Source organism: Jaculus jaculus, chromosome 9, assembly GCF_020740685.1.
Source record: "Jaculus jaculus isolate mJacJac1 chromosome 9, mJacJac1.mat.Y.cur, whole genome shotgun sequence".
NCBI lineage: Eukaryota > Metazoa > Chordata > Mammalia > Rodentia > Dipodidae > Jaculus > Jaculus jaculus.
In genome coordinates, this window is record NC_059110.1 from 36,157,800 (window position 1) to 36,170,091 (window position 12,292).

General features: G+C 37.8%; 1 non-coding gene across 1 annotated transcript; it reads right to left on the reverse strand.

Moving 5' to 3' along the window:
* Positions 1-10,632: 10,632 nt before the first annotated feature.
* Positions 10,633-10,738, reverse strand: LOC123463794. Its single transcript, XR_006639178.1, has one exon. It is a non-coding gene; the product is annotated as a U6 spliceosomal RNA (small nuclear RNA).
* Between the last annotated feature and the right edge of the window lie 1,554 nt (positions 10,739-12,292).

Here is a 12,292-nt window from a genome sequence, read left to right on the forward strand (position 1 = left end):
CATGGGTTATTGTCTACAATTATGAAACTTGTCAATAAATATTTTTAAAAGGTATTTTAGGGACATATCCTGCCCTTTAATTAGGATCCACATGCAGGTTCCCAATAATATCACAGGTGCCTCAAATGTTCCACAGCACAAGAGACCCCACTGTTAGACCTGAGAATACCAGGAGATGCAGGTATAGGCATGATGGGATGCCAGGCAATGCAATTCTCACCTCTTCTCAGACATCCCATCTATTATCAGAGCTCCATTCTTAATATGGACCTTCATATACTGCCATGGACTATCCTTCATTTAATCTTATGTGCCAAGAAAGAACTCCTTCTAACTTCTTATAGGACACAACTTGTCAAGATAAGTAAGTTCCCCTCCAGCATTCCTAGATCATCAAAAGATTGAGGTGGCAGTTGGACAGAGACTGAAACCAGATGCATACATCACTGGAGGGAACTTCCTTCAATAGGATGTCAAGTGCAACTGATAAGATTCAAGATATTTCTATATAAATATAAAATTGTGATGAAGAAAGCAAGACAAAAGTGGATGTGAAGCCGGGCGTGATGGCTCATGCCTTTAATCCTAGCACTTGGGACGCAGAGGTAGGTGGATCGCCGTGAGTTCAAGGCCTCCCTGAGACTACATAGTGAATTCCAGGTCAGCTTTGACTACAGTGAGACACTACCTCAAAAAAAAATATATATATATATAGATGTGTATGGAAACACATAGTGTGCAGAAAGCTCATATGTGTGTGGGGGAGAATTTAAAAATAAACTAAATTAGTCTAAGTGCCCTTCCCTTCCTCCCTCCATGGAGAGCTAGGGTTTAGAATGTAGCCTAGAGCAGCACATCTCATTGGCATGATTGTGAGGGATGAAGACCTTACCAAAACCAAAACAGTCAGTCTGGGTAAGGCTCAGGTAATACTGGTATCACCAGTTCATGGACACAGAATATTCTGAGCCTTTTTAATTTTTATGCAGTAACTTGAAAACAAAGTCAAAGCCACCACATTTTGTTCATTCTTAGCTGTAAATAATCTGATCTAAATATTGTGTTTGCCTTATAATTTTATTTTATAGCTTCCTAGGAATAAGCAAATAAAGGTAAGAAACAGCAAGCATACAGGAAATGAGATTGTTAGCAATGTCCATTTTATTTCTTTTCTTTCTCAATCATATTATGCAATGATCTGAACGTCAGGGAGGAGAGGCAGGATCATAGCATTAAAATTTATCTGTACTAATAGACTACCACATAAAGCAAAGCTGGCTGCTTCCAAACAGATTTCAATATTTGTCAAGTATGGAAACTATTTACTGCTAAAGCTGTTGCACTTGGCATCCAAATACAAAGATTATATAATTTTTTATAAATATTATTCTTCTTGACTTGGCAATAATCTTGTCTAATATCTTCAATCTGTTTTGAAAACAGCAAGCAAACCCAAACATCTTCTGGTTTTGCTGCTCAATGTGAATGGCCCACACAATAGTATTAATACTTAGGGTTATTGATTGCTTAATTTGAACCAGAGCTGTTGCATTTATTGCACTAACCTTTATTATAGTGCCATGAGGTAGGTATTATATTCTAATTTTGCAAAAGTGGAAAACAAAGTTTATAGAACCTTTAGTAAGTTTCTTGCGTCCACTAAGGTGAGGACTGGAACTATCACCTATGCAGGTATTATTGTTAACAAAGGCCGCCTACACAGAAAGAGAGTCGCTATCCTGTGGCGACCTCACCGAGGATGTGCAGGATGAAGAACAGGGCTTACAGAAATGTGTGGAGAGCCTCACCTTTTAGGCAATGGAAATCATTTCAGGAAACTGAAGGAAAACAGAATGATTGATTAAATCATAAGCTCTAGGATGGCTTTCCTATTGCTTTGTAGTTCTGTAATTATTTTTCTTTTCCCCAAATCAAACAAAGGAAACAGGTAAGACACATCTTGGCAAGTCACATTAAAAGACCAATGAATGTATTTCTTTCTAGAATCAATTGGAAAACAACAAATTTCTGTCTACACATTTGTGTGATGAAAATTATAGAATTTCTTTTCATCTTTAAGTATGTGAAACAAATTTTTTAAAGTGAACACATTTGTAGTAAAATATTCATTCCTCAGTACAGTACCTGCCCCATAATAGGGTTAAGCATTTGTTGTCTACGTATGAGGAGAATTAGAGATGAAATGAAAAAGCTGGAACATTTCTGGCATGTATTAAATGTATCTGGGTTCCAGGCAGAGAGCACACTCCCATGAATTGGCAAGGACTGTTAAATCTTCACGCCAGGAGGGTTGTAAAGGAACACAGATAATTGTTTGTTGTAGGCAGTTTGATGTATAAACACTACATGTTGTATGTTTTAGTATACTATAACATATGATATATTTCATATCATAGTATAATATTTATAAAATATAAATACATACTTGTATACAAAATGAGAACATATAAATATTTTTATGTGTGACAGGTAATTGGTCCAAAAGACTACTCAAGGACTTTGTCATTCTAAGATTATAGGGAACAAAACATTGAACATGTATTTATGACTTACTCTCTTTTCTTCATAAATGGTGTTATTGTTTTCATAGTAGTTCAAGAATAATAAAACTGTTTTGATTTTTTTCTGCCCATAGATTAAACTGAATTAATCAATCATATGTCTAATAAGAAAATTAAACAATCTTTCTCATTAGCTTCAGCTAGATGTTGACCACAATTCTGAGCTATCTGTCTCTAGTTTCATTATTATTTATGTTGCATATTATATATGCAATATAAATCCTTCATCAGGATTAATTTGCTACTTACCTTTCATATCTATAGGTCTTAGATGTGTACTTTTCTACAATATTGTTCATATATTCATAGACCACACATAGAAAGTGATGTTTTATTTGATATCAAGATATAAATTTTAATAAGCTTCAAAATTATGTACTGAGGGCTGGAGAGATGGCTTAGCGGTTAAGCACTTGCCTGTGAAGCTTAAGGACCCCAGTTCAAGGCTCGATTCTCCAGGACCCACGTTAGCCAGATGCACAAGGGGGCGCACGCGTCTGGAGTTCATTTGCAGTGGCTGGAAGCCCTGGCGCGCCCATTCTCTCTTTCTCTCTCCCCCCCCCTTCTCTCTCTGTCTCTGTCACTCTCAAATAAATAAATAAATAAACAACAAAAAAATTATGTACTGAAAGAAAAGGCTGTGTAGAGGCTTGAGATGTGGATCATTGATAGAGTGCCTGCCTAGTATGTGCAAGCTTTGTGTTACATCCCTGGCACTGAGAAAAAAATAGTGTGGGAATGATCTTTTTCCTCTGAAAGATAAGAAATTTGAGGGTGCTACCTATATGCCAAAGAAAATCAATTTTCAGGCATAATGGAATGGCTAATGGAATTTCATAAAATATTTGAGTGACTATTTTTGTTTTAAAAACTGGAGATGATTTATTCAGAGTATAGTCACCACCTGGCACCTGGCATGGTCTTCTTTGGTTTCCTTGGAGTGAAATCTTAGCAACCTTAGCACTGGGTTGTTTCTACTGTGCGCGCCACACACACACACACACACACACACACACACAAAACAGATTTATGAGAACTCTGTAATTGGGTCAATATTGATTGGATAATATTTTAAAGAAAATGAGAATCACTGGGCCAACAAAACCAGAACTATAAGTTTTTTTGTTAAACTAAATAGCTCAGATAGGTAGAAATCTTGTTTTTATGATTTTTTCATACTAACATTAATGAGGATGCTTTTCCTCTTATAATGAGAGGGAAAAGACCATATGTGTATGTGGACATATATATGTTTATATAAGTACATATACATGGTCTTTTCATATATCTGTGTGTGCACTTCACATATATGTGTGTGTATGTATAAATGTGGCAATATAGTGATATCACAGAAACAATAGCCATGTGTGAGTGTGCACACCTGTAATTCCAGAACTCAGGAGGCAGAGGCAGGAGGACTGAGAGTTATAGGCCAGCCTGAGCCACATAGTTAGACCCCATCTAAAACAATCATGCAGTAGCAACACAAACAAATAACAGGTGGACAAGCCGAAAGAATTCACAATTGCAGACTCCTTGGCATGAGCTCTGACTTCACTGCTTTTGCATTTCTGTGTTTTAAGAGTTCCTTGCTATTGACTTGTGCCTATTCTCTGAAGGCAGTCTTCAATTTCAGTGATTTGCCAGCCTCCGAATATAGCCCACTCTCTCTTTACTGACTCTGTAAGAGACCTCATTTCACATGCCATGCCAGTTTGGGGAACATTATTTCAGTGATGACAATTGTTCTTATTCATATTCTTGCTTATGAATTATTCATTATTGGTTCTTAACCAAAACTTCCCTTTTATTTACTTGCAAGATCTGACTTAATTTCAATGATATGTGGATGCCAGACTTTAGCATACTGTTTGTTCAAAGATAACTTTGTCTATCCAGACATAGATAATTCTAAACAGTGCCACTAGATTCATTTGCCTCAGAATTTCTGTGCTATAACATACTGTTAGGGTTAAATGTAAAATTGAATTTGTCCAGTACACCTGATAACTATGAAAAGGAAAGAGGTTAATGAAGAGCAGGATGAGCCTACTAGAGTATTCATGAGTGAATCTGGTCAACTCTCAATAACTATTTCTCAAAGTGTGTTCCTTAGAATACTTATTCTGAAAAATGTTGACAGTGTAAGGAAAAGAAACTTTTCTATTTCAGTATATTTGAGGAATCTTGGATCTAAGTAGAATAAAACTTACTTCTTTCAAAACTTTTCAGAGGGCTGGAGAGATGGCTTAGCAGTTAAGTCACTTGCTCACAAAGCCTAAGGACCCATATTCTAGTCTCCAGCTCCCACATAAGCCAGATGCACAAAGGTGAGGCAAGTGTAAGGTCACACATACCCACTAGGTGGCCCAAGCATCTGGCATTCAATTGTGTGGCTGAGGCCCTGGCATGCCAATTCTCTCTCTCTCCCTCTCTAAATAATAATAATAATAAACTAAAAAACAGAATCTTTTTAGCATCTTTAGCTTGCTACTGTAAACAAGTCATCCATTTCTTTAGTAGACATTAATTTGCCTAATTTGATAGCATGCTAATTTTACATATTCCAGGTAACCTTCCAGAATCTTTGCTGTATTCATCAACTACTGGTGAGAAAATTTAAAATATAAAATACATTTCACACTTTCTCCAGCATGTTTGGGTAGAAGTTGTAATCTAGAAGAGTACAGATTCAAAACAGTGGGCTGGAGAAGATGGCTTAATGGTTAGGGCATTTGCCTGCAAAGCCAAAGGATCCCAGTTCAATTCTCCAGGACCCACATAAGCCAGATGCACAAGGGAACATATATGTCTGGAATTTGTTTGCAGTAACTGAGGGCCCTGGCACCACCCATTCTCTCCCTCTCTCTCTCTCTTTTCCTCTTTCTCTCTCTCTCTCAAAAAATAAATAAAACATTTTAAAACAGTTGGTGATCATTACAACCAGAATCTGATTCCAGTATTGTCCCATCATATTTATTCAGAGCATTTCTTATGCAAGTATTGCTTCTTTTAAATTTGAGTTTCTATTTTTTTGTTGGAGTGTGATCTTATAACATAGTGAGTCTACAAATTAATATACATTTGATTTGCCTGGTGATTTTGCTACAATGGGGATTTTGGCTCAAAACACACTCTAGTGTACCACATTTTTGGTAGAAAGGCAATTTACGCTTTAAATTTCATTTTTTTGTTACTGTCTTTAGCCTTGTTTTATCAATTCTTATATCCTTGACATCAAATAAGTTCTTATTAAGCTGGCTTTAAACTATGCTGGGTGTGACAGTGCATGCCTTTAATCCCAGCACTCAGGAGGAACAGGTAGGAAGATCATTGTGAGTTCAAGGCCAGCCTGGTACTAGTGGATTCCAGGTCAGCCTGAGCTAGAGACCTTACCTCAAAAAAATAATTGGCCTTAAACTGAAGTAAGTTAATTTGCATAACTGTCTTTAATGTTTACTGCTTTTACAAGTTAAAATAAGCTGGGTGTGGTGGTGCACACCTTTGAGCCCAACACTCAGGAGGCAGAACTAGGAGCATTGCCCTGAGATCGAGACCATCCTGAGATTATATAGTGAATTCCAGGTTAGCCTGGGCTACAGTGAGACCCTACCTAGAAAAACAAGCAAACAAAAACTTAAATTATTTTGTAATAACAGAAGAGGACAAGAGGAACAAGACAGCAAAATGTAGAAAGAACGACCTTGAAAACAGAGGGGACCTTGGGAGATGAGAGTGGGCGCGGGGACAAAGAGGATAATGGGAAGGAACACGATCAAATTACTTATTTCTATATTAAAGTTCTCAATAAAAGATTTTAAATGCATTTTAACATAAAGGAACTGCACATTATGGTTACAATTAAATTGTGAGCATAAATTAAGGGACAGGAAATTAACACCCTTCCCCTATCCCCACATGCACACCCATACAGTTTGAGAACAATTAGAAACTATACCATTGTCTAGAATCCTCTTCCGGCTAATGTTTACCCTAAAAACCCATGTCTTTAATAAGTCATCAATTTACCCATTAAAAAATTTCATTCTCACTCTGTGTGTTTCAGATGTACCCTGAGACCTGTGTCGTATTGGTCACTTACTGATTTAGGAAAGTTAAAGTTATTCCATAGCTATAAACGTGACGACAATGATATGATTTCTTTTGTTTCTTCCTCATTTTATTTGTTCCTACATACTTTTGGCTTCCATTTATTGTTTCTGTTCTTCCTGTAAATGTCTTCTAAAATCTTTGGTCATAGAGATATTAAAACTTGTAACTCACCTAGGTTAGTCAGGAGACTGAATTCAATTACAAACTTTTTTTTTTCATCTTAAAAGAAGGTAACATAGGGTGGCTATGACAACCCAAGCGTGATGGTATTTGATTCTCCAATTAAAACTCCATCAATGGCACACACGAAAGTGACTTTGTGACACAAGACTCAATCCTGCTGCAGGAGAAATGCGGAGACCCAACAACCCGTGAATACATTGAGGAGGAAGTGTGCTCCTCCAAAATACACACTCAGAAGAAATTTATAGAAACATTAAAAGTGGCTAAATAAATTTGTTAATTAAGGAAGATTTGGTTGATTAAGTACTTTTTAATATAATGAGGATTAAGTTCCACTAGTAAACCAGAATAGCAATCTCTGCAGACTGAGATCTTACTATCTTGTCACTCTGTAGTACAACTTAATTAGCATCTCTGTTTCTGGGATTAGTCACCCATCTGCTCAGGTAATTACTATTGTGATAATCCTGCACTTGATTTTTCCTCCTGATCCCAAGAACATTCTGTGGCTTGCCTCATTCCCTCATTAAAGTGATTACCATTATCTATTTCAGGGCACCCTTGATGAACAAAAATTAAAAATACAATCAGAGTGCATAATTTAGCACAAAAAGTATACATGAAACCTATCAACTAAGATTCCACTTGCTTCAAAGTATACACAGCCTTTTCAAAGGCCAAGAATTATGCCCATGTAATTTACTTGTCCCATGCCTATGCCCATGGATATAACTGGAAAGAATCCTTCCCAGTGTTTTGATGTGTACTTTTTCAGGAATAATATTTAAGACAACACTTTTGTGTTATGGATAAATTTTCCATAAATATGATTCAAAATTATAACAGTACATTATTCTATAACTTAATATAGAATAATGTATGCATGGTTTGGAGACTACGAACCTGCCCGGGTGACTGGGGAGAGGTTGGGGCTCAGAGTTTACTTAAAAACATTGTGGCCAGTGAAGGCAGTTAATCACTGTTTCTGTGATCAGTTTGCCATATTCCCTCTTCAACACACATATATAGAGTCCTTTAGTAATGTTTTATTTAAAAGAATTATGCTTTAAAAATTTTGCTAAGGGACTGGAGAGATGGCTTAGTGGTTAAGCACTTGCCTGTGAAGCTTAAGGACCCCAGTTCGAGGCTCGATTCCCCTACCCACGTTAGCCAGACGCACAAGGGGGCACACGCGTCTGGAGTTTGTTTGCAGTGGCTGGAGGCCCTGGTGTGCCCATTCTCTCTCTCTCTGTCTTCCTCTTTCTCTGTCACTTTCAAATAAATAAATAAAAATAAACAAAAAAAAAATGAAAACTTTTTTTGCTCACCATGACTTCAAAAGTTATATGAGGGCAATTTACATATTCACAGTCTGTAGATTGAAATATCTAACATTTTTTAGGGGGTTTTCAACCAATTTACCCTATTACCTGAACTGAGGAATTTTAAAGCTATTTAGAATCACTAACACCATAGAGATTATTTTATAAAACCAAGAATGTATGTATTATGAGATCGTTTTGTTTTGTCAAATATCACAAAGAAAAATAAATGTACTTCCTAAAGTTGCTCTTTTATAAACTTTAGAAACCTGAATTGCTAGGAAAGTAAAAGCAAAACAAAGGCATCCGTAGATATGGCTATGCTTAAAAAAAAAAGTGCCAGTACAGGAGTATAATACAATTTAGTTATAAAGATAATACAATTCTTCCCCAGAAAAATAAAAAATTTTGACTGTCAACAAAAAGCCACATAAAGATGGTAAAATTTTGGGAATATTGTACATTTGTAATAAAATTGCCATGTTTCTACTTATCATTTCTAACTTACTGTACATTTGTAATAAAATTGCCATGTTTCTACTTATCATTTCTAACTTACTTGAGCTACGTCTTAGAAATTTTCTTTTCTTTTATTCTGATTGCTCCTGAAAGCTCAGTCACAATAGGCCAAAAGATATCTTTAACTAACAAACCCAAACAGAATTACCACCTTACTCTCTTTATTCCTCAAAGAAAGAAGCATGTAGAAAACCCTGAAGATTGTCATCCAGGCTGTGTTGTTTAATGACCATGACCAGTAATATAAAATGTTAGCTTCTTTATTTTCTCTCATATGAAAAACTGTGACTGCTGTCTTGCAGCCGTAACTGTACCTTGATTTTTTCCCCTTTCATGAATATCTAGTACTAATGAATCTTGTGTGAAAATGTGCTGGCTCTGATTTTAAAAAGAAAAAGAAAGCAAATAAACTACTTTTATTTTTTATTCAATTTTGAAAAAGATTTTTGTACTACTGAACTTTAGGTCCCCTTCCCCCATCCTTTATAGGCCTCTTGATCATCTTCTGGACAGTTGACACATGGTTACAGTCTCATTGGACTGTGTGTTCCCTTAGCATCATCTGGATTAAGGGAGTCAAGGGAAAAAAGAGTGCATGGGAAATGAATGCAGTGCCTGCTACATTTTGTTCTGTGTCTTGGTGTAAGAACCTGAGGACAACTTCTGATTCTCTCTCTCTCTCTCTTTTTATTTTTTTTTTATTTTTCGAGATATGGTCTCACTCTAGCCCAGGCTGACCTGGAAATCACTATGTGTTCTCAGGGTGGTCTTGAACTCATGGCGATCCTCCTACCTCTGCCTCTGGAGTGCTGGGAATAAAGGCATGAGCCACTATGCCCGGCTCAACTTCTGATCCTTGATGGCAGCAGTGGGGCAAGGACCAGCAAAGCAGCCCCACACCACTGCCCCTGCCGGGAGAGAGGTCCAGGCAGAGCCACTATGATGAAGAAGTGTTTATTTAAAAGGATTTCAGCATATGTTTAAGCACTGCAGCTAATAGGTGTTCAGGGAAAGTGTAAGACCTGAGAATGTTAACTGGTGTCTCTCGAGAGTGTCTCAGCAGTAGTTAAGAATTTTCCTTCCTTTTTGGTCAATGAGATTATGCAAGGGGGTAGGGGAGGCTTCTGGGGAAGCTTTGCATAAGATGGCAATCTGCTAAGACAAAACCATGGGGGGGAAAAAATAAGCTGGGTGTGGTGGCACTTGCCTTTAACTCCAGCACTTGGGAAGCAGAGGTAGGAGGATCACCATGAGTTTGAGGCCATCCTGAGATTACAGAGTGAATCCCAGGTCAGCCTGAGCTAGAGTGAGACCCTACCTCTAAAGACCAAAAACAAAAATACCAACAAAACAAAACAAAAAGAAACATGGGTCACACAGCTGGCACATGGGAGGACACTTTTTTTTACTATAAATGGGGTTTCTGGTGAGTTTCTAGAAAAGTGTAGGTTTACAGATGGGAAAGGAGAAAGGACATATATGCTGAGACATTAATAATGGTGTTATGATTTAACATTCTTATTTGAAACAAGTCTATTATTGCCTAAATACTCAAACTTCACAGTTTATGTTGTTAATTATTGTGGGATACTTTTCTTAAAACTATTTATTTATTTATTTGAAACAGGCATAGAGAGAAAGAGGCACATAGAGAGAGAGAGAATGGGCGCACCAGGGCCTCCAGCCACTGCAAAGGAACTCCAGATGCCTGCGCCCCCTTGTGCATCTGGCTAACGTTGGTATTGGGGAATCGAGCCTCGAACTAGGGTCCTTAAGCTTCACAGGCAAGTGCTTAACCTCTAAGCCATCTCTCTAGCCCTTAAAACTTTTTCTTTTTTTATTGGGAGGAAAGGCTTTATTTTGGCTTACAGTCTTGAGGGTAAGCTCCATGTTAGCAGGGGGAAATACGGCATAAAAACATGGAACACTTCACGAATTTGTGTGCCATCCTTGCACAGGGGCCATGCTAATCTCTGTGTCACTCTAATTGTTTAGTATATGTGCTGCTGAGGGGAGCATTGTGCTTGAATTCTTAGCCTCCAGCTTGTGAGAGGCTTCAACAATACTACTGGGTAAAGGATCTTTTCCCTTCCTGTATCCCCATAACTTTTCCTTAATTCTCAATAAGTCTGAAAGGAATTTGGTTTTATTTATTTATTTACAGGTGCTGAGAACTGAATCTAGGGCTTCCTACATGCTAAGCCACATGCTTTGAATACAACCTTTTCTTAAACTTGTTATTTTCTTTTTTATTCTCAGAACATTTCAGGTTTTCAGTCTTTGACTCTACACTAAACGTTTTAGTTAATTAAGATTTACACAGAAGTTATAATATCGGACTCACAACTTATTGTATAGTGCATTCCAAGTAGTCAGTAAGTCTTCTAATGAGAGTATCAGAGGTACTAAGTTGTGAATTGCAAGCATCTTCTAGACCATAGCTGTCCTGTCACAGGATCCCTAAGATGCTAATAAAATGAAGGCTCACGTCAGGCAGCAAAGTTACTATTTAGTGTCTTCTGAAAACTTTAATTCCTGTTGTATTAGTCATTGTTCTCTAGAGGATTGGCTGGGCAGTCCAACAATTGCTGGAGAAGCTGGCAGCGACTTAGTCCATGAGGCTGAATGCTCAGTAGTACTAGCTGGCACTGAAGGCCTGGGGAATTTCTAGAGAACCGCTGGTAGTCAGTTCAGTTTGGAAGGCTGATGAAGCTGGAATCCAGTGTCTGAGGATAGCAGCAACAGTGTAGATTCACACACCAGCAAATAGCATGGGCAGCTGGGATAAAACCCTGTGTTCTCTTATACATAGTCCATTACTAGAAGGGCCACCCATTCTAGAGGAAAGCCTTCCTCCTTCCAACAGTTCTTCCTGCAAACACTCTCACAGACCCACCCAGGTGGCATATCTGTTTCTTGATTCCTAATCACATCAAGTTAGCATTATTAAACTATCATACCTGCTTGCTATGATGTGGTGCAATATTTTAAGATCTTCCTAATTACAACATGCTACTGTGCAAAGGCACAAAGAGACAAGTGCTTATTTACAGCCAGGTACAAAGAACCAAGGTGGGGCTTCTGTCACTACTGTGGACATCCTTCCACTGTGGATTTGCTCCTATGTTTACTGGACTGCTGCTCTCCCTCCTTTCCCTCCTGTTCCAGGACTTTGTAGAAGGTAATTTCTTTGAAAGTTGTGTTCCTGGGCTGGTTAAAGGCATTTTGCTTGCAAACCTATCAGACAGGTTCAATTCCCCAATACTAAGATTGAGTCAGATGCAGAAAGTGGCCCATGTGTTTAGAGTTCATTTGCAGTGACAAGAGTCCCTGACTTCCTCTCCCCACACCCCTCCTCTCTCTTATCACAAGTAAATAAATAAAAGTATTTGAAAGTTTGATTCTTTTTAAAAAATATTTTATTGTTATTTATTTGACAGAAAAAGAATGAGCGAGCGAGTGAGAGAGAGAGAGAGAGAGAGAGAGAGAGAGAGAGAGAGAGAGAATGAGTGCACCAGGGCCTCCATCCACTACAGACAAACTCCAAATGCATGTGCCCCCTTGCGCATCTGG